At 41.6% G+C, this 24,747-nt stretch overlaps 1 protein-coding gene across 4 annotated transcripts in view; it reads left to right on the top strand.

Moving 5' to 3' along the window:
- The window catches only part of LOC131139316 (CUB and sushi domain-containing protein 1-like), a 361,438-nt gene that overhangs the window by 26,864 nt on the left and 309,827 nt on the right, over positions 1-24,747 (top strand). The window lies entirely within an intron of this gene.

Below are 24,747 nucleotides of genomic sequence, written 5' to 3'. Positions count from 1 at the left end.
AACAGCATTTTCCCTCACCATTACTGTTGAAATGATGTCACAAATTTCATCTCCTCCAGCCCAAAAAGTGCATGTCGTCTGCTTGCTGGTACACACAATTTACCTTTTCAATAGTAATACGTAAAGCCTTTTTTTGTGTTAAGCCTTCTTCACACGATAAGAGTCACCGCTGGCTAGACGGTGCATGCTGCATGATGGGTCCTTGTCACTATGTTTGCTGTGCATAAACAGCTCAGCTAATATGAGCCAATCCTGTATGTAAACTTAAGTCACACCTTGCCGCTTTTCCAACAGCTTATAAGGTCACGGGTGTCATGCTGACCTCATCCATGTCGAGAACATCTATGAGTAAAGCATTAAGAGAATGAATCCAACGCAGTCAGTGTCCAGTCTGAATAAAACAGCCTGCTCTCTGTGGTGCAAGATAGCCCTTACAGCAGATGGAGCCGATATAAAAGTGAAATTGTTCCTGTATGCAATACGTCTTTTCATGCCAGGAAGTCATTTTCTGGCGCTGCCCACATGCATTAAATTGCAACTGCAGTTAGAGTGCAAAATGTCTTTTTATAGACATACACTTGAAGGATTGAATAGCACGATGTGACTCATTGCAACATTTTAGATAAGTGGTAAGAAGACCAAATATGTTACATATAAAGTATTTACCATACTATATGTGAATGTTTTCAGTTGCAACCCATCCTTGATGATGATGATGATGATGATAATATCGTACAACTCAGCAACATAAAGCTAGGGCGGATGCATAGATTGGATACACTAAAAGGAGGTTTACCTTCCATCCGACAATGCAGAGTCAGCATTTGTTAACCAACAGCACTCTGACAGTACATGGATCCACCAAGGACCGACAATAATGTTTAGTGCGTATATGGAGATGGAACTTTGCATTCACAAGAGTACTTTTAAATCTCCTGAACTTGTCTATATGTTAGTAATGTAAACTCTCTACTTAAAATTATTTTTTCACAGCAGACGGCAGGATACAGGTGTGTGCACAGAAATGAGAGCATTCATAGAGAGCAAAAAGTAATAATAATAATAAAGGTTATTATAAAAATCCGAGCAGTGTATTTGAACGTGCTTAGCCTTTGTTCACAGTGTGTGTGTACCCATTATCAATGTGTACAGATTTTTGATTTGTGTTTTTTCCTGTTTCGGTGCAAAAACTGGTATGTGTGTGAGTAAATTGTCAGTGTGTGTGTGTAGCTTTTTAATGTTTTGCCCTCAATGGCCTCCCATATGTGTGAAAAGCTACAAACCTTAAACCATATAATGAAATTGTCTGAAATGCTAAAGCACATTTATGTATTGGTAACAATCTGGCTAACTTTTCCGCACACAGTGCTACTAAAAATATAATGCTTCTGCTTGTGATTAAGAAAGATGTAGTCACTCATGAAATTCCAACTACATATGTTTCTTGTTTTGTTTATGCAACATTGACATCGTTTCATTGTACTTTTCTGAAAATCTTGTTCGCGTAGATCCAATCTCAAGCCTTTTGAAATCCCGGTGTGAGTTTTTTTGCTTTTTTAGGAGAGGTCGAACCAGTAGCAACGTAACGCCGTTTTCAGCGGCGCTAATGTTGTGGGTCATTTAGCCACAAACAACATCAGGGGATTGCACAAACACCATTATCACCTGTCTGTCAGATGCCGGGGGTCAGAGGAGCCGGGCTGGTGGTACGCAGTGCATGAAAAGGGGGATGAGGGAGAGTGGTGGGTTGCTTGTGAGCACCGCCGAGCAGACCGTGGAAGAATTTTCACAAAAGTTTAAATAAATGCCCCGTCAGATATCACAACATGTGGGAGGTTGTTGACAGTATTTTGAATTCTTAAATGAATGGGGAGAAAAAGTGTTACTTTACTGTACCTGTACACGCATTGCATTTTAATAAGAACTTTAAAATGTATTTGTTAGGCACTTCGTTGTGATTCATGTGATGACTGTAAGAGATCCCATTTTCTGTTTTACTTTTCAGGCATATTTCCTCCGAAAATTCTGCTTGAACACCAAATTGCACAACTTCCCACGTACTCCACTGAAGTGGCTTATACTGCATGTGTACCCCAGTCCATGTTAGTTTCCCTCTTTGTCCCAAGTAGTCTATTCCATTTTAATGTCTTCGTTCCATCAAAAGTGGCCATTTAGCCAGCACTTTACTATTATTTGTCACAAGCCATTAACTAGCACCACAGTAGATATGACACACACTCCATCTAATTAGGTAACTCAGCCCTGAAAATGGCACATCTGACAGTTGGGCTGGCTTACGATACTGTATGTCGGAACATGTGAACTACTGCCTTGCTACAAACTGCTAGAGGAGCAATTAGAGGAAACATACACCAGTGTTCTTAATGAGAATTTAGTAGGCAATGGTATGGAATGTTAAGCATTACATTCTCTCCATAATTGGACATTTATCGAGCTAGATGGTATAAAATTAGGACTTCTAATGCAACATACTCTCCTAATATGATGCAATCAAAAAAAATGGCCCAAATCATTCAATTATAGTCTTTTCAATTATAATCATACTGTTTTGTCGTTAAATACGAGCTCCAAATACGAATTCCAAACATCAGCACATTTAAGCAAATTGTACGTCTTTTTGTCTAAATTAAGCATTTTCAAGCAAAAAAATTCCTACATGAACTAAAATCAGGGGGGAAGTGACCATCAGGCAAACACAGGCAATTACCTGGGACTCTGAGATTTCCAGTGGCCCACAAACGTCTCATAAAAACGTTTTAATTTTTTCTTAAATTTTAAAGTGCATTCTACTGTTTTAGACTTAATTGATTCTTCTCATGCAATGGACCATTCCATGTCCAAAAGATGGGAGCGAAGCAAGCTAACATGTTAACATAGAGCTACCCCAGTAGAGCGGAGAACAGGCGAAGGCTAATGGAGAATACTAAAAAAAAAACAAAAAAACTACGCAAGGTGTCACTACAGCAGCACTGCTACTTCAGTATTAACCCGAGAAGAATGCATAGAATGGCACTTTTCATCACAAAGATGTGAGCATTAAAGCGTTAAACCGCGTTCAATATTTTAATGTTCTTATTAATGACAGTAAAAGCGTTGATATGATTGACTTGTTGGGTAATAATAATCCTCCGGAAGGATTTTGAGGACTTTATCTAATTCAGGAAATCGTATTTTCTCATATTCACACTTGTTAGAAGATGATAAACATTAATATTTCAAATAGTTCTGTGGGTGGTATGTAAACATGGCTCTGTAACTAGGACCTTAAGCTGACAGATAACTAACCGATGTCAAAAGCAGGGAAAAAATTTATTAAATTACATAATCACATTTTGTAAAAATGTAAAAAATGGATATGGAGAGCCCCCGAATTAGGTTTAGCTTGGGCTCCCAAATGATGCCGCAGACTAAAATACTAAAAATAGTTGTCGTATCCACAACTCATGTTTTGTGTTTCACAATTCATTTATTTCTAGTCTCCTCACATTATTAACTGAAAATCTGAATGAAAAGCAGGTTTGCCCACCTCTGCTAGGCCCCTCCATCCGTATCCCCTGCCTTCTGACCCGCAGATGCAGTCGACTCTCATCCGCCAGCTTGGGACCACTGCTGAAATCACTGTCTACAACACGTGTTTCAAGTGTGGCACAAATGCGCGCTCATAGGACAGTCGAACTGGGGGAGTGCAGAGACGTTGCAGAGGGGCACGTGCATCACACGTCATCCGTTGCTCAACGCAGCCCCGAACACAAGGAAAGGTTCTCCCGTGCTGAAAGTGCTGCATAGTGTTTGCATGCTATCAAGTCCGTACTGAGACAGTACTCATCCCCGAATTTTGCCCACACTTGCAAGTACAGCTGGTTGGTTCCGGGTCTTTATAGCCGTTGCCAACGGATGATCCCATCGTGAGCCTGAAACTCACCACACCCTGCCAAGTGCTCGCCCCCAAATGCCGCACCTATCTAAAGCTTTTCAAAGCATCACACCGGTGAGACATATTTGAGGCACTTTTTGCACGTTGCAAAATTTATATCAGACAGGAAGTCCCACACACGGCAGACATGGTTGTTCTGAATGGTGCAGCGGGTTTGGAGCTGATTGGCGGTGGGGATTGGGATTTTTAGCAAGTATTGGTATCGATACAGTGTTTTTTTTATCACTGATATCGGCCGATGGCGGAACGATTGGGGTGCCCCTAATAATGTATAATAATATATCATGTATTTATCCCTATTTTTTCTGTTAGAAGTATTTCATGGTTTAGCATTAAGGCACTGCTTTGCAAGCACACACACACAAACACACACACACACACACACACAACCCCTTGCACATACACAGTACAATATCTATAATTTACCAAGCTACTCTGTGCTTGTCTTTTAAGCAAATGAGCCAATTAAAAGTCCAAAGAGGAAATGGAGGTGGAGCTACTGGAAAGCTAGTGTCTGGAGCCCTGGTAGGCAGAAGCTCTCAGACATCTTAATCAATAAGATCAGTTCAATCAGGCCAAAGACATAGAATTGTTCAGCTCTTACTGCCTCACCTCCCTTTGCAGTGACTTGACACTTTGTGATGTGTGGCGGAGGACGAAGAGAGACGGGGATAGATGAGGGTGACAGGAATATATTGGCAGATAATGAAGTAAAGGGGAGGAAAGGAGCAGTAATAATGAGAGTCAAGCCATGTTTTCAATATATTTTATCTGCTGGTATACTATTATGTCACACAGGAAAATATATGTGAGAGGCATTCAATCTTTTATGTGACTTGGAAGACTGCTTGAATACAAACATGTTGAACCATACATTGTATGGATGTTGTGTATATACGTATATGTGCACCCATGATTGTAATTTCACATACGGATGTCCAACAAAAACAGTAAACGTGTAGCCAAATATTTATTTCTGGCAATTGTGTAATGAGGTCAATCATGCTGTTTTGCTCATAACTTTTACAGGAGCTCCTCCCCTCCTCCTGAGTTGATCATAATGATAATTTAATTGCCAAATGAACTTCATACATTATTCACGTATCTAAAAGTATGAGTAACATTCTTAACTGGCATACAAGTGGGGAAAGATGTTCACTAGTGTGATATTTTCCAAGATGGCGGCGCCCTGTCCGGCTGCGGCTGCTTTGGCTCCTGGTAATACAGACACTTTATCAATAATTTCACCACATAGATCAGTGTTTTCAGCATCAAATGCCCAGCGTAACAGTACAAGAATAGTATACGACAGACAGGCTATCCTTCGTCTGAGAAAAATCTGCAATTTGAAGCCCATAAACTTTGAAAGCCTTGATCTGCTACGCCAGTTAGGAATAACAGATCACAGTACAGACCGCCCGTGGAGACATCGAAGGCGATGCGAGAGGAAGCAGAAGCGGGGCTGTCGTGGTGGACTTACAGCTAAGCTAAAAGCGAACCCGTTCCGACCAGCACTTCCATCAGTCTTGCTCGCCAACGTACGCTCCCTGGAAAACAAATTGGACTACCTGAAATTGGACTTAAGCACCAAACGGGAGACAAGAAACTGCTGCATCCTCATCCTCACCGAGACATGGCTCAACTCATCTGTCCCGGATTCCGCCATTAGTCTGGACGGGCTCACGACATTCAGGTCTGACAGGAGCCATGCACTCACGGGTAAAACCCGCGGGGGCGGTGTTTGCATCTATATTAATAACAGTTGGTGTAACAACGCTACCCTGGTCTCCAGTCACTGTTGTGTGGACATTGAGTTTATGATTGTGAGATGCAGACCTTTCTACCTTCCCCGAGAATTCACCAGCGTCACCATTGTTGCCGTCTACATTCCACCTGATGCTAACTGCAAGCAAGCCCTGAATGTACTCTACCTTGCCATCAGTGACATGCAAACCACACACCCGGACAGCGTGTTTATTGTTGCTGGAGACTTTAACCAGGCTAACATGAAGACGGTGCTTCCGAATTTCTACCAACATGTGGATTTTGCTACTAGAGGTGAGAATACTTTGGACTTGGCTTACACAAACATCAAGGAAGCATTCAAAGCCGTCCCCCGCCCACACCTTGGCTCCTCAGATCACAGATCTGTCATGCTAATTCCAGCATACCAGCCCCTGCTCACCAGGGGAAAGCCTGCTGTGAAGAAGGTGAGGGTGTGGCCAGAGGGAGCTATGTCTGCACTGCAAGACTGTTTTGAGTGCACCGAATGGGACATGTTCAGAGAAGCTGCAACATACAACCAACACACCAATGTGGGGGAGTATGCTGCATCTGTAACAGGCTACATACAGTGGTGCATGGAGGAGGTTACAGTCACCAAGACGATCATCACACGGGCCAACCAGAAACCTTGGATGACTCAGGAGGTGCGTGAAAGACTAAGAGAACGCAATGCTGCGTTTCAATCTGGTGATGTGATGGCACTCAGATCAGCAAGGGCAAATCTGAACCGTGCCATCAGAGTGGCAAAGCGTGCCCACAGCCGGAAGATCCAAAGCTTCTTCCAGGACCCCGGCAACACCAGACAACTGTGGCAGGGCATCCAGACTGTCACTGACTACAAAGCCAGACCTGCACCCTGCCAGAACGACATCAGCTTCCTCAATGAGCTAAATAACTTCTTCGGAAGGTTTGAGGCTCTGAACAATAACCCTGCGAGGAAGGCTACCCCCCACCCCGATGAACAGGCAGTCAAGTTTGATACTGCTGCTGTGTGGAGAGTCCTGAGGAAGGTCAACGTGCGGAAAGCTGCAGGCCCAGACGCCATTCCAGGACGGGTGATCAAGGAATGTGCAGACCAGCTGGCCCACGTGCTCACAGACATCTTCAACACCTCACTGGCCCAAGCTGTAGTCCCCCCGTGTTTCAAGTCCGCCACAATAATTCCAGTGCCCAAGAAACCATCCATTACATGTCTGAACGACTTTCGGCCCGTTGCACTCACATCAACCATTATGAAATGTTTCGAGAGGGTGGTTAAAGACCATATCACCTCCATACTCCCCCCATCACTCGACCCTTTCCAATTCGCGTACCAGCCAAACCGCTCCACTGAAGACGCCATCTCCACTGCTCTCCACCTGAGCCTGGAGCACCTGGAGAAGAAAAACACCCATGTACGGATGCTGTTCCTGGACTTCAGCTCAGCATTCAACACGATCATCCCCCAGGACCTGGTACGCAAGTTGGAGCCACTGGGCCTCAAGACCTCCCTGTGCAACTGGCTGCTTGACTTCCTCACAGATAGAACCCAGTATGTCAGAGTGGGCGACAACACATCCAGTGTCATCTCCCTGAACACCGGCTCACCCCAGGGATGTGTTCTGAGCCCCCTGTTGTTTACCCTAATGACCCATGACTGTCGCCCCAAGTACAGCAGCAACCATATCCTGAAGTACGCGGACGACACAACAGTTGTGGGCCTCATTCAGGACAACAACGAACTGGCTTACAGGGAGGAAGTGCGACACCTTGTGGATTGGTGCAAGGCGAACAACCTGATCCTGAATGTTGACAAAACAAAGGAGATCATCGTCGACTTCAGGAGATCCAGACCCAGCCACACTCCACTCAGCATCAACGACACAGCCGTAGAAGTTGTGAACACAACCAAGTACTTGGGGGTGCATATCACAGACAACCTCGGCTGGTCACTCCACACCTCCGCTCTGGCGAGGAAGGCACAGCAGCGACTGCACTTCCTGCGGCGGATGAAAAGAGCCTCCCTCTCCCCTCCTATCCTTACCACCTTCTACAGAGGGACCATCGAGAGCCTGCTGACCAACTGCATCTCCGTCTGGTCTGGGAGCTGCAAGGCCTCGGACTGGACGTTACTGCAGAGAGTGGTGAGGACAGCGGAGAAGATCATCGGGACCCAACTCCCCCCCATTAAGGACATAGCAAACAGCCGGTGTGTATCTAGAGCCCATCGGATCTGCTCTGACCCCACACACCCCCAGCATGGACTGTTCTCTCGCCTGGCATCGGGGAGAAGGTTCTGCAGCATCCGCTGTAGGACGACCAGGTTCAGAGACAGCTACTTCCCCCTGGCCATCAGACTGCTGAATGCCAAATAAGCCCCTCTACCTTACTTACATTATTATTATTTATTTAATTATTTAAATTATTTGGGCAATTTACTGTTCACGCTGCACTTTACATTATGTTGTTCATATTTGGTGTCTATTATATCTATTTATTCTCCACATTATTATTATTATTATTATTATTTATTATTACTTATCTTCTTTTGTGTCTGTTATTATATGGGAGCCAGGCAACGACATTTCGTTGGCAATTTCACTACTGTGTTTTTGTGCAATGACAATAAAGGGAGTCTATTACTATAATAAAACACTTGTTAAATAATGCTATATGCCTATTAAGTAGTCTTGTTTTGCATTAGACAAGTGTAAAAAGAAGTTAACCACTTCAGAGATGTACTGTAACACTTTTTAAAAAAAGTATTCGACCCCTGTGTCCTGGTCCACCATATCTGTAAACTTCATCTTTGCTAACCTGATCACTTTCAACAAATGTAATTCTTGGTTCCAGTCGGTGTAAGTTTGAGCTTGTAAGCACCTTGCTGAGCCTCTGAGGAATATTCAAGCAGAGCAGTGCAACAATGGCCTTGTTAAAATGCACACATTTCATCTTGAGGTATGGGAACTATATCAGTGGAGTCGTGTGTGTGTGTGTGTGTTTTCACATGTGGATGAATTATACAATGATGCACCCTGCCGTGCCTGTGCCACCTTACAGGCTGTGTGCATGCATAACATACGATACCAGATTTCTTTCCACCTTTTGTAGTGTGCCTATCATCTATTTTGATTATGTCCTCATTAGGCCTGTCACGATAATTCATAAATCTACTTATCAAATGATTAAAAACAAAACAGGTTGATAATTATGACGTCCTCAATAAATTGATATTCATGTACATATATATGTATGTGTGTTTGCTTCTGTGTTTTTCTTCTCTCTGTGAACCACAGGCGAGATGACAAGGGTTCACTCTATAAGTGGAATGAACAAAGAGAGTGGGCGCTCATCTCATTGGAGGCGGGGCTACTAGCTACTAACCTAGCTGCCAGCTCCGTGAACTGCTTGGATAGGCTCCAGCTCACTCCCCTTATGAGGATAAGCGGCATAGAAAACAGATGGATGGTTCTGTTGCTGCTGTGTTGTGCAAAATACTGTTATTGATAATGAATGGTCACTGAATGTTCCTTTCCACTTTTTCATGCACGCCAAAATCATTATTAAAATTTAGAAAAGGATGTTTTATATCGCTAACATGGTGAACTTGGAAAGTTGCATTCAAGGGCACAACCAGCCACTTGACAGTTCACATGTATTCATAACAATAGTGCTGTGTGCTAAATATTTATACATGAGGGACAAGATGTAAGCTACATAAATAATACTGGGGGACTACACTTGGCAAAGTTTTCTCTATAAAAGAGTCCAGAAGGAAATCTTTGCCAATGGATTATCCAAAGTACCTTCGAATAATTTGGATGGATGCTATTGGCAGGACCCCAAAGAGGATAAAACAACAACATGTAGTAAGCATACAAATCATCATGACTCATAATAGTTATATAGTCAGAGTGCCAGCCTCCACCTAGATTGTGGTTTGCATATAATCACAAAGGATTCTTGGCAAAGAAGCGTTTAACAACAAAACTGGACGTGTATACATTATGTATACATTAAAGAAACATTTTTATGAAGGGAATCCGCCATGTCTCATTGGAGATTATTAAAAGAGGAGGACTTAGGACCTAATTTAGGACCTAACATTATGAGGGCCCTGTAGACATGAACTAACATCCCAAAGTCACTTTTACACTTTACTTTTCAGTAATACTGGTGGACCTTCCTGGACACCGCATATTATGTTCACACTTGTATCATTCATTCATTCATTTTTTACCGCTTATCCTCGAGGGTCCTTACGAGGGCAAAAGGCGGGGTACACCCTGGACTGGTGGCCAGCCAATCATAGGGCACATATAGACAAACAACCATTCACACTCACATTCATACCTATGGACAATTTGGAGTCGCCAATTAACCTAGCATGTTTTTGGAATGTGGGAGGAGTCCAGAATCCCCGGGAAAAAAAACCCACGCGTGGCACATGCAAACTCCACACAGAGATGGCTGAGGGTGGAATTGAACTTGTGTCTCCTAGCTGTGAGGCCTGCGTGCTGCCAGCTTGAGCCATTACAGTTGCACTTGTATCGATTCTAATAATAGCATTCATAGATTGTAACCATTTAGTTGTTCCTTTATGAATGTGTGTTTACCGCAGTCATTACCACTGTTGTTGTAAAGTACGGATCTAAATAGTTCCTTACTGTGGGTTTAAAGATTCCATTCACATTTGTAGTGGTGTTTGTTGTAGTTTATTTGCGTGTGATAACAATATGACAGCATATTTGTCATTTTTACTGTCAAGGGATAACCTGCTGCTGCCTTCAAAATAGATACGAGACAAGACAAGTTCTTTGAGAATAATGAGCGGTAGGATTTAATAAAACTTGCATGCAAGGAGACGAATCAATACAACTTGAACAGACGCCTTTGAAAGAAAAAGTCTGACTATACATGGCAAAATGTTAGTTCATATCGGAAACCACATAGCGAGGGGAGGGGGGATCCATCAGAGAGGATGAAGGGCAAACCTACAGGCCTAGACACCCAAGGATATCTGAATCAAGCATGTGGAGGACTTGGTTTTGGAGAGAAGAGGCCTCCAAGCCCTGAGCAGATAGCAAGTCAGTGTGACATTCAGGACACAAAACATTTTTCAAGTGCAATAGCAAACCGTATTTTCCTGACATTTATTCTGTATCACGCATTTCAATTTTTAGCATTCGTGTTCAGCACTGGCCAAATCAATTCTGGCTTTCACAGGGCTGTTTCATTTCAGTCTGACATACCTGCGGAGATGATGCTATGGATATAAAAACGAGCCGTCTCAGTTTGATGCTCCCTCCCACAAACACTATTAGCTTTCCTTCCAGGTGAGATTTTTACCTATCAAATAACCTCCAGTGGTCTTTTTGTCAGTGTGGTGGAAATGTTGGCAGAGAAGAAGAGAGAGAGTAAGGGATGGAGAACAAGACATAGGCGAAGACAGACAGGGACGTTTTTTTTTCCTCTTTTTTTGAAAGGGGTGGTTGGACACACAGAGAGAAGAGGAGGAATGGCGAAGAGCTGGGAAGGCATATAAAAACAGAAACTCACAGATGCACAATCTGACAGCGTCTTGACATGAAAGAAGGGGAGAGTGAATAAAAGAGAATATTAAATGAACTGTAAGCATGCACTTATATCTTCACATACACACTCTCTCTTACACACACACACACACACACACACACACATGGTGCAGTCTGTGTGACACTGTATGCAGATCCTGTGCTATATTTTAGATGTGATTACCAAGCTGGGAGGAAAAAAAAGCAGAAACCTTTATGGAGAAGATTCTTTATGATCATGAAGCTGCATTTGGCTTTAGTTTATTATTTCCATTTCTGGTTATTTTCAGTATCCCCCCTCTTCACTGCATTCTATCTACTTGGCTCAGCACTGCTATAATTGCTATTGTCACTTTTCTTCAGGCAAAAGCAGGGACCATGATTCCAAACATGCAGAATTTATAAAGTATAGGTCAGGGGTTCTTAACCTTATTCACCTCAGGGCCCAAGCGCTCCACTGCAAAGGGGCCTGGGGCCCATCCAAATATTGCCACTCAAATGGTAATCATACTTTGGATTATTATTTTTTTATTCAATAACCATGTATGACCTACTTACAGTTGAAAAATCTCAGCCTTGTCAAATGACATAAAACCATGTGCTCATCACAAAGCTATTTATCAGTGGAACGGAAACCAGGCTATCAATTCATGGAACCAATCAAGCTTCTAAATGAACAAGGCTCAAGTCAGGCTGAACACAACAATAAATGAATTTACTGGAATAACAACAAGGTACTGATCCCGAAAAATGATGAAAAAGATGTAATAAATATGGGGTGATTAAACAAATAAATTCAAATTCATACTAATAAATTATGTTTTCCTAAATAAATTTGCTGTTCATTCAGTCTTTGGCGGATAAGCAGCATAGAAAATGGATGGCTGGTCCTGCAATGCTGCCTCTGTCCACTGTAGAGAGCCACAGGAGCCAGAGCCCAGAGGGAGGCTGACATCATTGCAGCGCCCAATGAATGCGTTGTTTAGATGTAGTGCAAACTTTAAAAGAGTTGCCTTTTTCATTCTAAACTTATTCTTCCATGTTTGCATATTTCTCAGGTAACAATTTAGAGTGTTATGTTGCTGTGTTTCGTTAAGTGTTTTTTTTTAAGATGACACTGAGTCAGACTGTTACATTGTTATACTGTTATACGTATACTGATCTCCTGCCATTCCCATTGGGTTGACAAGCTGGTTGTTTATGCTCTGATGTGCTCCTACCAAAGAAAGAGCTACCATTACCTCAGTTACTTCATTTCTGCAGTAAATGAGATGTCAGCAGATTTTAGCCATAAATTAGCCCACCGCTGTATAAGTCCGAGGGTTTTCCAGTTTAAGAAAAAATGTAGCTAATAGACCAGAATTTACTGTACATTTTTCTTATGAAACTTATGCTAACGGGAAAGCTCTGCTGCATGCCTCTGATTGGTTGTCAGTCTATCCAACTGCATCCAGAGGCAATTTTGCTTCATTACGCTAGTTAGAGTTGGAAAATGAGCTGAGACAGTCCTATTTGGAAAGTGCAAATAGGCCTGGAGATGCTGGGCTAAAGGTGATGCGCAGGGAGAAATAAAAGATGGAGGATAGAAAGAGCCTGGGAGGAAAAAGAATAGCAATGAAAGTTGGCATGCAGAGGCAAATATACATTTAGGGAAAAGGACTAATGAGACATACACAAATATACCTACATAGTACCTGCATTCATTAGAGGAGAGGCTCTCTTGTAAGGCCTGACAGTAAGCTGAGATTTACAACAAATAGCTCAAAGCAACACACAAGAAAAAAAGCCAACCTCAGTGGCATTGGCTTCACATCTATCCATATGAATGCATGTGTACACATTCACAAGTGAAGGCCATCACATTTACTGTGCAGCCTACATGCCAGGGACAAAAAGAGCTATACTTTGACTTGCTGGCAAATAAGCCTCTTGATCAACTAGTGGAGGGAATAGTGAAGGGCTAGAAAATGCAAATGTGTGCATGGAGATAGAATAAAGTCCATACTATTCTTAGATGCGTAGTTGACATTATTTGAATACTGTGAATCTGTCTCCTGTGTGGACCCAGATAGAAAGTAGGATTTTTATTGTGTGCAAAAGCAGATTGAAAATAAAGGACACAAGCAGAAAGGACACGTGGATTGGTCAAAAAAGAGAGATATAACCAGCGTTCTCGTCCTTTACATTAGCTGTAATTCCTCCTAATGTATACCTGGTATTTAAGGGGGAGTTCACCCATTTTCTCCGACCTTGAATACAGCGCTTGTACAACTGATGGTGATTCGGAGCTGGCTGGGATTGTTTGGCTTGTTGCCAACAATTCATCGGCACGTCACTTGACGGACAGTGAGGAAAAAGAGGGATGTGCTTCATTTATTGCTTCATCTTTTACCGTTTTCTGTCAGCGTTACAGCCTTTATTGGACAGCTCTTGTTCCTTCCCTCTACATACTGTATGTGTACAGCGTATCATGGCATACAGTCGGTGTTAAAAAAAAAAAAAACATGCGTTGGATGCATTCAGTTCATTTCAAACTATGTGCTTTTTTGCAACACAGAGCGAAACTTAAATGAAACCTCAGAGGAATGGTTGCCCTATAAAATGAGAGCACAGTAAAGTATGATGGAACAAAAATACATAAGTCCCTAAATAGTCATGAAGACATATAGGAGCTATATCATCAACACAAGTAAACACTGTTACTTACCTTAAATTCAGGACTATAAACTGCTACTTTTTTTTCCACACAACCATTGAACCCTGTGGCTTAAACAATAATGCGGCTAATTTATAGCTACTATAGTTCCCATGATGCTAAGAGCGCAGATTCAAGACGTAGTGAATTGGAATTAGGGCTGCACGGTCGACTAGTGTTATGCATGTTGGCCACATAGTCGCGAGATCTGGAAGATATTGGTTCCTATCTCTATTTGGGCATGTCTGTACTTCTGCTGTTGGCCTGAAGTCAGCTGGGATGGACTCCAGCCAGCGACAGAATCATGTAAGCGATTACTGATTATTGATCTGACAAATATGAAGTAAGTTTGATCAAGTCTAGAATTATTAAAGCTTCTACTTGGACTGTGGCTGATGTTGAACTCTGATAAAAAAAAGACATATCACTCATCGGAAATAACAAGTGATGCTCAGAGTATGTAGGATTGCAAGGTTTATAGTGTGTTGTTCTGTGGGAATATCAGATATTACAATGTATAAATGTAGATGCGGCTGGAATTCATCACTTCTATTATGGCGTGACAAACAACACACAAAAGACATGTGTGAAGTTAATCCTTTTGGTAACATTAATCTGCTATGTACAACATATATTGGATGGAAGAATCTCCATTCAAAATAGTGATTTATTGATCCTTTGATCTACTCTAGTATGCATTGTTTTCTTCAGTAAAACATTACAGTGAACTATGTTTCCTGGAGCCATCAGGTCCGATAAGAAAGAACTTTATTACAATCCATGGACTACTCATGTGGTGGCACTGTCATGCAACTAGTTGTTGGCTGCCATGCAAGTATATTGACAGTAAGCTGAGGGCTGCTGGAAGGGTCCGAAGTACGTGTCAAAATGGATTAAGGGACCTAATGTCTCTTACGCACACACATGCATATTTGAGATTACTGACATAAAAAGGTTAAATTAAGCCAAAGACGCAAGGCTTTGTGGCTTCCTGTCTGTTCTCTAAATTCCTCCTCTCTCCCTTCACACCTTCTCTTGCACTCATTTTCACTCATCTATTTCTGTCTCCTAGCTCGGCTGAACTCATTTGAATAAAGACCGCAAGTTGTCTTTCGTGAACTGCTGCAAAGCCAAAACACCATTTACCGTGAACATCGAGTGCCGATGTAAATATAACTATGTGGCCATGCTTTAGTAAGTATGGTTTGCTCAAGTATCTGCGTGTTAATATGCCGTGACGAAAAAAAAAAAAAAACGGTTGTCCCAAATCGCCGCATCAACTGATCATCACTAGGTCGTTTTTTGTGCCGGCTCCAGTCGACTGGATGTGTCACAGACCTGCACGTTCTCTCCTCTTTCTTCTCCGCTGATGCGTTCCGCTGAAGTAAAAATGTCACCCCCAATTTTTTGGCACATAAGATTACATCCTGTGAAAAATAAAGTCTAACTCTAAAAGGTAGCTCATTGAGCTTTGTTTTAAGGCCATTTAGAAGTGTCTAAGTAAAATTGTGAAAAATGGAAATAGCTGCGTATATACAATAGCGGCCATTTATCAGTGTTGTGGAAGTCAAATTGTACAAAATGAAAGCAAGGCATCAAGGATACTTTAAGGATACTTTGGCAGTTGAACTAGCAATGTTACTTTCTACACTCATAAAACAAGTCATTTCACCGTCATTGAGGAGTTAAAGTAAAACTATTATTTTATAAACTAGTATGTACTACAAGATGTTTTTCTAATGCTGTCATAACAAAAAGCCTTAGTAGTTTCTGTTATTACCAGGGATGGTCATTTTATTACATTTCTTTTAATTGAGCTGAAAAATTGTTTGGATGATGAGAAAATCAGCAATGAATTTAGTGATAAATAGTTTTTTTTATGACGCACGGAATGCCATAAGTGTAACTGTCAGCAAAAAATGACAAGAAAGTGTGGTTTGCCACCATGATATCTTTATTTCAAGACACTTGAATGCTATATAAAAACAAAGCAGACAGTGGAGGCTGAAGCACAACTAAACTTCCTATTGAACGTCCATTATGTGCCACATAAATCAAAATAAAGTACCTTAAACTTGATGGCTTATGTAGAGAAATATGAGCCAAAGAGTGACGTAATGACACAGTTGACGTAATGCAGTAATAACTAACTTTACTGGTCTGCATGCTAACTAGTTGACTGCCTTTGATGAGGGGGTCTAGTGTTGAAAAGCCGAAACACCCACGTTTCTAAGGTACACTACTGATGATGTCCCAAAAATGACTAAGATAAAGTTCAACATCCCCGTCTCATGTAACTACCATCTATTGACATTTTTCTTCAAGTCCCGCGTATTTACAAACTTGTTTATCCACCGATGGATGGGACAATGCATCTCTTATTGTCCTGTTTAAATGATAGTGTTGTAAACTGGTGGTCTTCACACATGTAGGCCTTAGGTGAGGTCATGTTGTGCCTCTTTGGACAGCGCACTCCATTTTGCCTCTGTTGCTTCAAGACATGATGCATTAATAATCAATTCTACACACCAAATTGTTAAGGCCCAATCAATCATTGTTCCCATAACTGGTAATGGCGCTACAGGCGAGACCCATTCAATCAGGTTATGATCAGTAAGCTCTTCAAATGAAGAAAGAAAGTCAACACAATCCCATATGAGGAAGCCCTTTTACATTTTGGGAATGTAACTGTGAACAGAACTCAGTGTGGGGCGACCGTCTCCCTTGGAGTGTTGAATTGAGATGGGGGGTAGAGAAAACAAGGTACAGGGACAAGCGGTAGGATGAGATACAGTGCTATGACGGTGAAGGAGTCGAGTGGTTTACGTGCAGGCCACACAGATAGGAGACCCAAGTTTGATTCCACCCTCGGCCATCTCTGTGTGGAGTTTGCATGTTCTCCCCGTGCATGCGTGGGTTTTCTCCGGGTACTCCGGTTTCCTCCCACATTCCAAAAACATGCTCGGTTAATTGGTGACTTCAAATTGTCCATAGGTATGAATGTGAGTGTGAATGGTTGTTTGTCTATATGTGCCATGTGATTGGCTGGCGACCAGTCCAGGGTGTACATGGGCACCATGGGTGCCAGCATGCCCCCGACCCCAGTGGGGATAAGCAGTAGAAAATGAATGAATGAAAATGATTTTGACCTCTTCAAAATTGTGTTTCTCTCCTTCTCATTGTGTGTCCACACCAAGCAGATCCATCCATCAACATTCGATTCTTCCTTTTTGCTACTCAGGGTCAGGACGGGGTGCTGGTGTCCGTGTCAACGTGCCCAATACATAATCCCACACTGACACTAATGTTAACGGCTATGGGGAATTTACAACAAGTGCCGGCAGGCGATAGGCCACCCCTGCAATGTAACCTAATAAATTACAAGCAAGCCACTAACAAGGTTCTTAGCTTCCGACGCAGACTGCGGATCACATGGCAACCCGGCCCATGATGAGACTGAGCGTGTGCCCTGGTGCTGTCGTCAAACGAAACAAGCTTGCACAGCGTGACACACGTCTGTGCTCAAATAAACAATTACACCTACGGACCCAGACTAGCACTTACAACGCTTCTGCCTGCTAGGTGGTCCATGTATTTATAGTACACACAGTATACTCCAAAGGCTTGCTCATGTTGTACAATATGTTTTTTTACGATGTGGACCACCTACTGGAATGTGTGTGTGTGACCATGCATAACTTAATGAAACATTTAACAATTTAAGACACAGGCGGATGAAAATAAATCAATAAAGCCTTGTCTTGGTTCTCTTATTAAATACCTAATTGTATTGTTCCCAATTAAAAAAAAACAAGTACAAATGCAGTTTGAAAGCTACAACATAGTCAGTAAACAGGAGGCAATATTTTCTCTTTTCTCCACGGATACAATGATGTGCTCTAAAAGTGTCACCTGTAATGAATCTGAGCTCATTGTGATAAACAGCCGCAAGTGGCCTCAGAGTATGGCACAGCTGCATCCATGTAAATCACATCAGAGACGCCAAATATTTCTTTGTATGCTTTGGAACGCAGACTTTTATCAGAACAAAGCCCTCAATTAAACCTCTCACAATTTTCCAGTGTGTCATTTGAATGATTCCAGTGGCCTTGCAACATTAACAAAGGTAATGTTTTTCTTGTCAAAGCAATAGTAGAGGGATGAAATAATGTTTGTGCATTATGGCTGTGCATTTGTGTCAAATTTTGATTCATTGATTGTGTTGGTGCTATTACATACATAATAGAAAACAGCCACTGTGCTCATAATAAAGTTTTAAAACTAACAGAAACTACAAATGTAAAAAAATATATACTTAAGAATATTTTTTCCTTCACAAAAATAATCCGACGTCTTAGTCGCCAATAAAATCGATAAAAGTCTATAATAAAATCAATAATTGCTTAATTAATGATGATTAACAATGTTGTTGAGAGCCATTTTCCCCCTCAAAAATACATATTATAACATTGGTCTCATGATATAAAATTTTCTCATCAACTATTCTTGAAAAAGCCAGCTGCACGGTGTTTGTGTGGTTAGCATGACAATAACCACATCCGGGTTCGATTCCCTGCTCATGCATCTACGTATCTGTGGAGTTTGCATGTTCTTCCCATGCGTGCATGCGTTTTCTCTGGGTACGCCCACATTCCAAATTCCGGCGACTCCAAATTGTGAGTGACTGAGTGTGAATGATTGTTTGTCTATATGTGCCCTGTGACAAAGTACACATAAAATCTTCATAAAATCTTTTTATCAATAAGACATTTGTCATTATGTTACTTTTTTTACATTCAATTTTTTAACTTTATTTTAGTAATATAATACGTATATACACTATGCCATACCACACAGAACATGTTTGGGGCATATAGTATTTTTCAACATTTTCCTTAAGTCTCCATGAATACCTATTCAGAGAGAACGATACCTTTTGCCTTGAGACATTGCTGGACTGGGGTAGGCTTCAGCTCACCCGTGACCTTGGGCAAGACAAGCAGTGGAATATAAATGAATGACTAATGCATGAGCCTTAATGACAAATTATAGGGAAGGTATATTGAGGTATGTTTATGTAGAGAGAACACTTTAGTGCTTTTCTAATTTCAGATTATTTGACCTTGGCAGAGGTCTGCACTTTACTGTTGCACTGTTTCTGAAGTGTAACCAATCATTTAGCCTTCAGAGGTCGCTGATATCAATCATGTCGACCTCTAAATTCAATGATAATACAACCCTGAGTTGTTTTTGTGATGATCACAGCGAAGTCTTAGTGAATTGCAATGAGAAATGACTGTGTGCATGAGCGAGTGCGGTGCACGCTCAGTCAGCTTCAGCAAAAGAGCAAAATAATAGCACTGAAGTGAAAATCATATACAGGAGTTAGTCTCCCATGAGCTTGAATACAGATCACATTTTTTAAACCTTGTTTCCCTTTGCAGTGGGAACTGTTAACCTGTGAAAGGGGCGAGGAAAGAAAGATGAATTAGATGAGGAGAGTGGAGGACAGATAAAGGAGCAACAGCAGAAAAGGCGAAGAGTGGCTTGTCAAAAAAAAAAAAAGAGTGCTTTGGGAAGAGACTGTGTGTCTCTTCCAAAATAACAGGATGAGTCGTAAAAAGCAGAGCTATGATCGACTTCAAGGATGAGGGCACTGAGAAACTAAAGGATGAGGCGGAGAGGACAAAGGCAACAAGATGAATGGCAAAGTGAAGGAGAGGCAAAGAAAGGAGGAAGGAAAAGACTGGGATGGGAAAAGACAGTTAAGAAGTGATTCCAGAGAAGAGGATGGAGGGAAGGTCACAGGAAGGGAATAAATAATGAGAAGGTTGACAGTGATGGAGGGGACAGCTGACAGGAAGGAGAAGTCGACATGAGCTGGGGGCTGAAATGAGGGGAAAAAAAAACATGGTGTCTGTCATTATCGGATACAAGCAACTTTTGTAATTTGAGATAAGTAAGCAAACACATCAACATTTCCTCCTTTAAGCGCCGTGACTGTTTCATCCCACTGACTACAAATGATGAATTACTGAAATTACACCCCACCATTTTACAAAACAAGCTGATGCTTTGTCAATTAATTTCTGAACTTCCAGTCAGACTTTGGTTTCATTTAAAAGCCTTACTCAATTACAACCCGCTTGATAAAACTTGATTGTTGCTTAATATACGCAATCCATCACAGAGAACGGCCCCTTTGTTTATTCATTCATGGGTTTATTTTGGTGTCAAAGTTGCATTTCCATTCCTTAGCGATAGAAATGAAAGCACAGTCAACATTGTGCTGGCATCATAGGTCAAATTCACGAGGCATAAACACATTTTTTGGTCTCGATAGAGTACAGAGGCGCATTTTAGAGTGGCCTTTTACTGTAGCCAGCGAAAGGCACACCTTTGCAAAAATCATCCTGTCGAATCAGGATATTCCACACTTGTGACGTGGATGGATAATCTTGCTAACACAGATGTAGATTGATTTCTAAAAATATTTGACAGAGAGAGGCCTTTTGTGGACATGGGAAAACTTTCCGATCTCTGAGTTCACCTCTGGCTTGTGTTTTCCGGATGTGGGGCAAACACTGTGGGTATTTTCATGAATATGCATTGTATATGTGTTGATCCTCTTATCACGCAAATTGAACACAGCTTTAGTCGAGAGCAGCAGGAATCCACTAAAGCTCCCTGAGGTGAAGCTGTGGTGTGTTCGAGAAGTTGAAATGGAGGGAGAGAGAAACCCTGCAAACTAATTCTTATCGTTATTTGTATTATTTTTATTATTATTATTCTTTGAGGCATACTTTGCAAACTCAAGATGCTTGTACGGCTGTTTACGATGCTGGAATGTACTCATCTTTGGCAAATATGAACCAGGGAAGGTGGAAGATTTCATTACAAACATTAGAGTGTTTCATTGCAAAATTAGTTTTGGGGAATATAATGTAAGGGAAACAATTAAACAAAACCTCAACAGGCAGGAAAATACTTAAAATGAAAATCACCTTATTAACCTTATTAAGCCTTAACCTTATTTACTGTACTTGAGCACGACCTGATTATAATATATAAACCAATAGTTATTTACCAGTATAATGTCATTTACTGACATTAATTATAGTCCGACTGGAATGCAATATGGTATTTATCCAGAGATAAACAACCCCAAAGGGATTCTCTGTAAGAGAGCCACAGCTTTTCTTCCTGTCACTCACTCACACACACCTGGAGACATGCAGCCATGATCCACTCGGAAACTGTCGTTAGCAAATTAGCAAACAGAGATGGAGTATTGAAGTAGATTTTAAGATAATGGTTATCAATTAAGCAAATTCATCAACCAACTATCAGCTGAGAAATATATCCATTTTTTACGGCATGGCATAATTTTGTCTTAAACATATTTAGTAAAAAAAAGACAGGTCAATTTGTAGTCAGTAAAACAATACAAAAGGTCTGTTTAATTTACACCACCGGCCCTCCTTCAGGTATGTCCACTCTGCTGTGTCCACACTCCCCAGCTCCCGAGGATTTCCGGACAGCTGCCAAGCTCATTTTACTCTTGTCACTCTTCAACACAACCAAGTAAGGTTGGAAAGGTGTTGACCCTCAGCAACAATTTGGCAGTCCTCAAAACAGTCCCTTATGCAGTTGACAAATGAGCATATTTTTCTATTGCTAGCCTGCAATCAGTACCTCCAACCACTTCTGCCTGATGCTTGCCTCCGTTGGAATAACTAACCAAAATCATCTTTTCCTTACACCAGAATAAACATTTCCTGCATGCCATTGCTAATACGGTGAACAGAGCTAAACAGAGAGGGGGGGGGGGGCTCCTGTATATCTGGCCATTCTCATACTGTATGAGGAAGCATTGACATGAGTAGAACTCAGTGTTATAATAAACTGTAAAACAGAGTGTGCAGAGCCATCCAAAACGTCTTTTAGGGCTCACTTACAAATGCACAAACCTCATTATCTGACGCTTTGGCAATTTTAATACAAGAATCTAACACTGTAACAATATTTATGGGTCAGAAAAGTGGAAAAGCATAATAGGTCCCTTTTAGGTTTAAGTTACCAGATATGGTTCCTTGCCCTATAAGGAGGTTACACAACAGAAATTAAAGCAAGGCTAGTTAATGTTTTTTTTTTTTTTTTTACTTCAGGGCCCTCTCTACAGTATTGAAGTGTAATTAACTTTTTAAGCCCACTGTCGTCTTGGGCAGGTCTCTAGAGAAAGGCTATAGGTTTAAGTTGCCAAGTTCCTTTCTCAATCAAGTTCAGCACAACCACAATTAACATAAAGACAAGCAACGTATTGGATGTGGTAACGTGATGTTGCCATGACAACAGTTAATATTATTACAAGCCAGTGAATTGTCCTACTTATGGAATTGTTTGATTTGGCAACCTTCTGTTTGGATATCAACTGGTGTTGAAGCCATCTATCCATTCTTTTTTTTGCCACTTCTCCTCGCTGGGGTCGCGGGAGTATGCTGGAGCCTATCCCAGCTGACTACAGGCGAGAGGTGGGGTACATCCTGAACTGGCCGGCAGCCAATTGCAGGGTACACATAGTCATTCACGCTCACATTCATGCCAAAGGTCAATTTGGAGTCACCAATTAACTTATTGACTGCCAGCCATTTTCAGAGAAGCTCCATACTGAGTTTTGTCCATTTTTGCTAAACTTTCAAGATCCAGAGAGTAGGACTACACAAACGTTGAAACTTTAGACTTTGTTTTTAGCCTTTTTCGGTCTTTATGAATTATCGGTAAAACAGGAAGGTTTCAGTAACAACACCTGATTTTGACCAAAAACCAGAGAAAATTATATTTTTCCGCAGAGAAAATATTTGGTATTGAATGAGTTAACCTAACATTGAAGCCAGACATATTGCAGTAATGTGGTAATGATAATGGAACTGTAAGAATGTAACATTTTTAATAAATCAGAGCCAAGTGGCCAAAAAAAGACGGCAAACTACCGATGTCCTTTATTGTTCACTTTCAACTTGAATTCATTGATGCATGAAACGGCACCCCTACGATGTCACGCTATTTACTTAGGTATTGATTGGTTAAACCTGCATCGTCACCTGTGTGCATTTACTAATTGCTACTTGTCCAAAAGTCAATCTTTGCATGTATGAAAGAATAGATGGATGGATGGAAATATGGGCCCAGATAATGGGTGACTCTATCAAGAGGTGAGAGATGTGGACACGCGGGGCGGGAAGTGAGCGACGGTTAGATGGATGGTCTGAAGCAACGGTGGGAGTGTAGATAATGGGTCGACATAATATCCGGTGTAGAGATAAGCGATTAGAGAGAAAGTTGGGAAGAGTGCTGTTGGAGGTATGGAGGGACACCAGGTAAAGTGAGAAAAAGGGGGCACATGAGGATGAATGAATGGATGGATGGATGGATTGGAAGCACGAAAGGACACTGATAATGGGCTCAGATCTAATGTCTGGAAGGACAAGTGACAGGGACTGCGTGGAGCGAATGGGTATGTGTGCAGCAGTGGGGCAATGAGTAAAGATAATAGGCTCCATCTAATGCCTGGAGGGTAGAAAGATAAGGAAAATGAACACATGAATGGACAGGAGAAGCAGGGAGGTGCTATCTTTATACCTGTTAGCTGTGCAGCTTGAAGGCTGGTGTGCATGTCCCAGAGTGACCTACACAATGTATATGTTGCAGTCTTTGCAGTGTCACTCTGTAGACTCGCTTGATGCTGCAAATTAGACAATTCCAACCTTGTAGGAATAGTTCAGGGAAGGCAACTTTATGCCCATGCACATACAATGTACATGAAGATGAGTTTGGGTAAATTTAGGACGAAGGAACGCAAATGGGACACGTAACTTGTATCGTCTGTAAATCTAAGCATTGGCAGTTTGTCACACTTTTTGGGAAAGGTTTTGACACATTTTGTGGCGTCCCTTTTGGGTTGTGCTAGTAATTATTTGCAAAATGTGCTACCATGTACTGTAGGCTTATGTAATGCAGATATCCTCCAAAATGTCTAATCATTAGACAAATAGTAAATGACTTCTGGACATTTAGCCCATCCTGTGGTCCTGCAAAGCCCTTTTCTTGATGGTGGCCATTTTTTTTTTTACCAATTTTGCTCACATTGTACAGACATATGCTTGTCAGTCCCCTAAAGTTGTCATGTGGTGATTCAGCACCTGACAGTGGTTGTTTTGTAGTGGTCTAAGGAATTTCAAGTCAAACTTCGGGTTTTAATAACACCAGTGACACCATGCAGTGTATCTGTCAGAAAAAAAATTTATCACAGGCAACACAATCGGGGTGCAAGTTTTGACACATTTTCAACTTTTTGTGTACAGCAGTCCAGAAGTTGAAGAGTTATCTCCCACAAGCACTTGCCTGAAAATGTATACTTGAAAATATAAGACGCAAAATAAACCTCTTAGGGGGCAAGCTTCATGTTTGCCTCGGTGGTCACTGGGTAGGATACCCTAGCATTTAAACGTCATGATCAACACAGCACAACTTGGTGCTCAGCTGTCCAAATACTTTTGTGTATACAAGGTGGTAGCGGCACCGTTTGGAGAGGAAGAGGATGTTTGTCTCAAACTATTATGTCTCTAGACAGCCAGAAGAACGGAGAGAGAGAGAGAGCAGTTACATGGAGGAAGTGTGATGCAAAGCCAGGGCATAACTGATGAGGCACTTGTAATGTGTGGAGGAGTGGCAAGGGGACAGGGTGGGAGAAAAGGGGGCAA

The sequence above is a fragment of the Doryrhamphus excisus genome, chromosome 12, assembly GCF_030265055.1.
Source record: "Doryrhamphus excisus isolate RoL2022-K1 chromosome 12, RoL_Dexc_1.0, whole genome shotgun sequence".
In the NCBI taxonomy this organism is placed as follows: domain Eukaryota; kingdom Metazoa; phylum Chordata; class Actinopteri; order Syngnathiformes; family Syngnathidae; genus Doryrhamphus; species Doryrhamphus excisus.
This window is presented reverse-complemented; position numbering and strand designations above follow the sequence as displayed.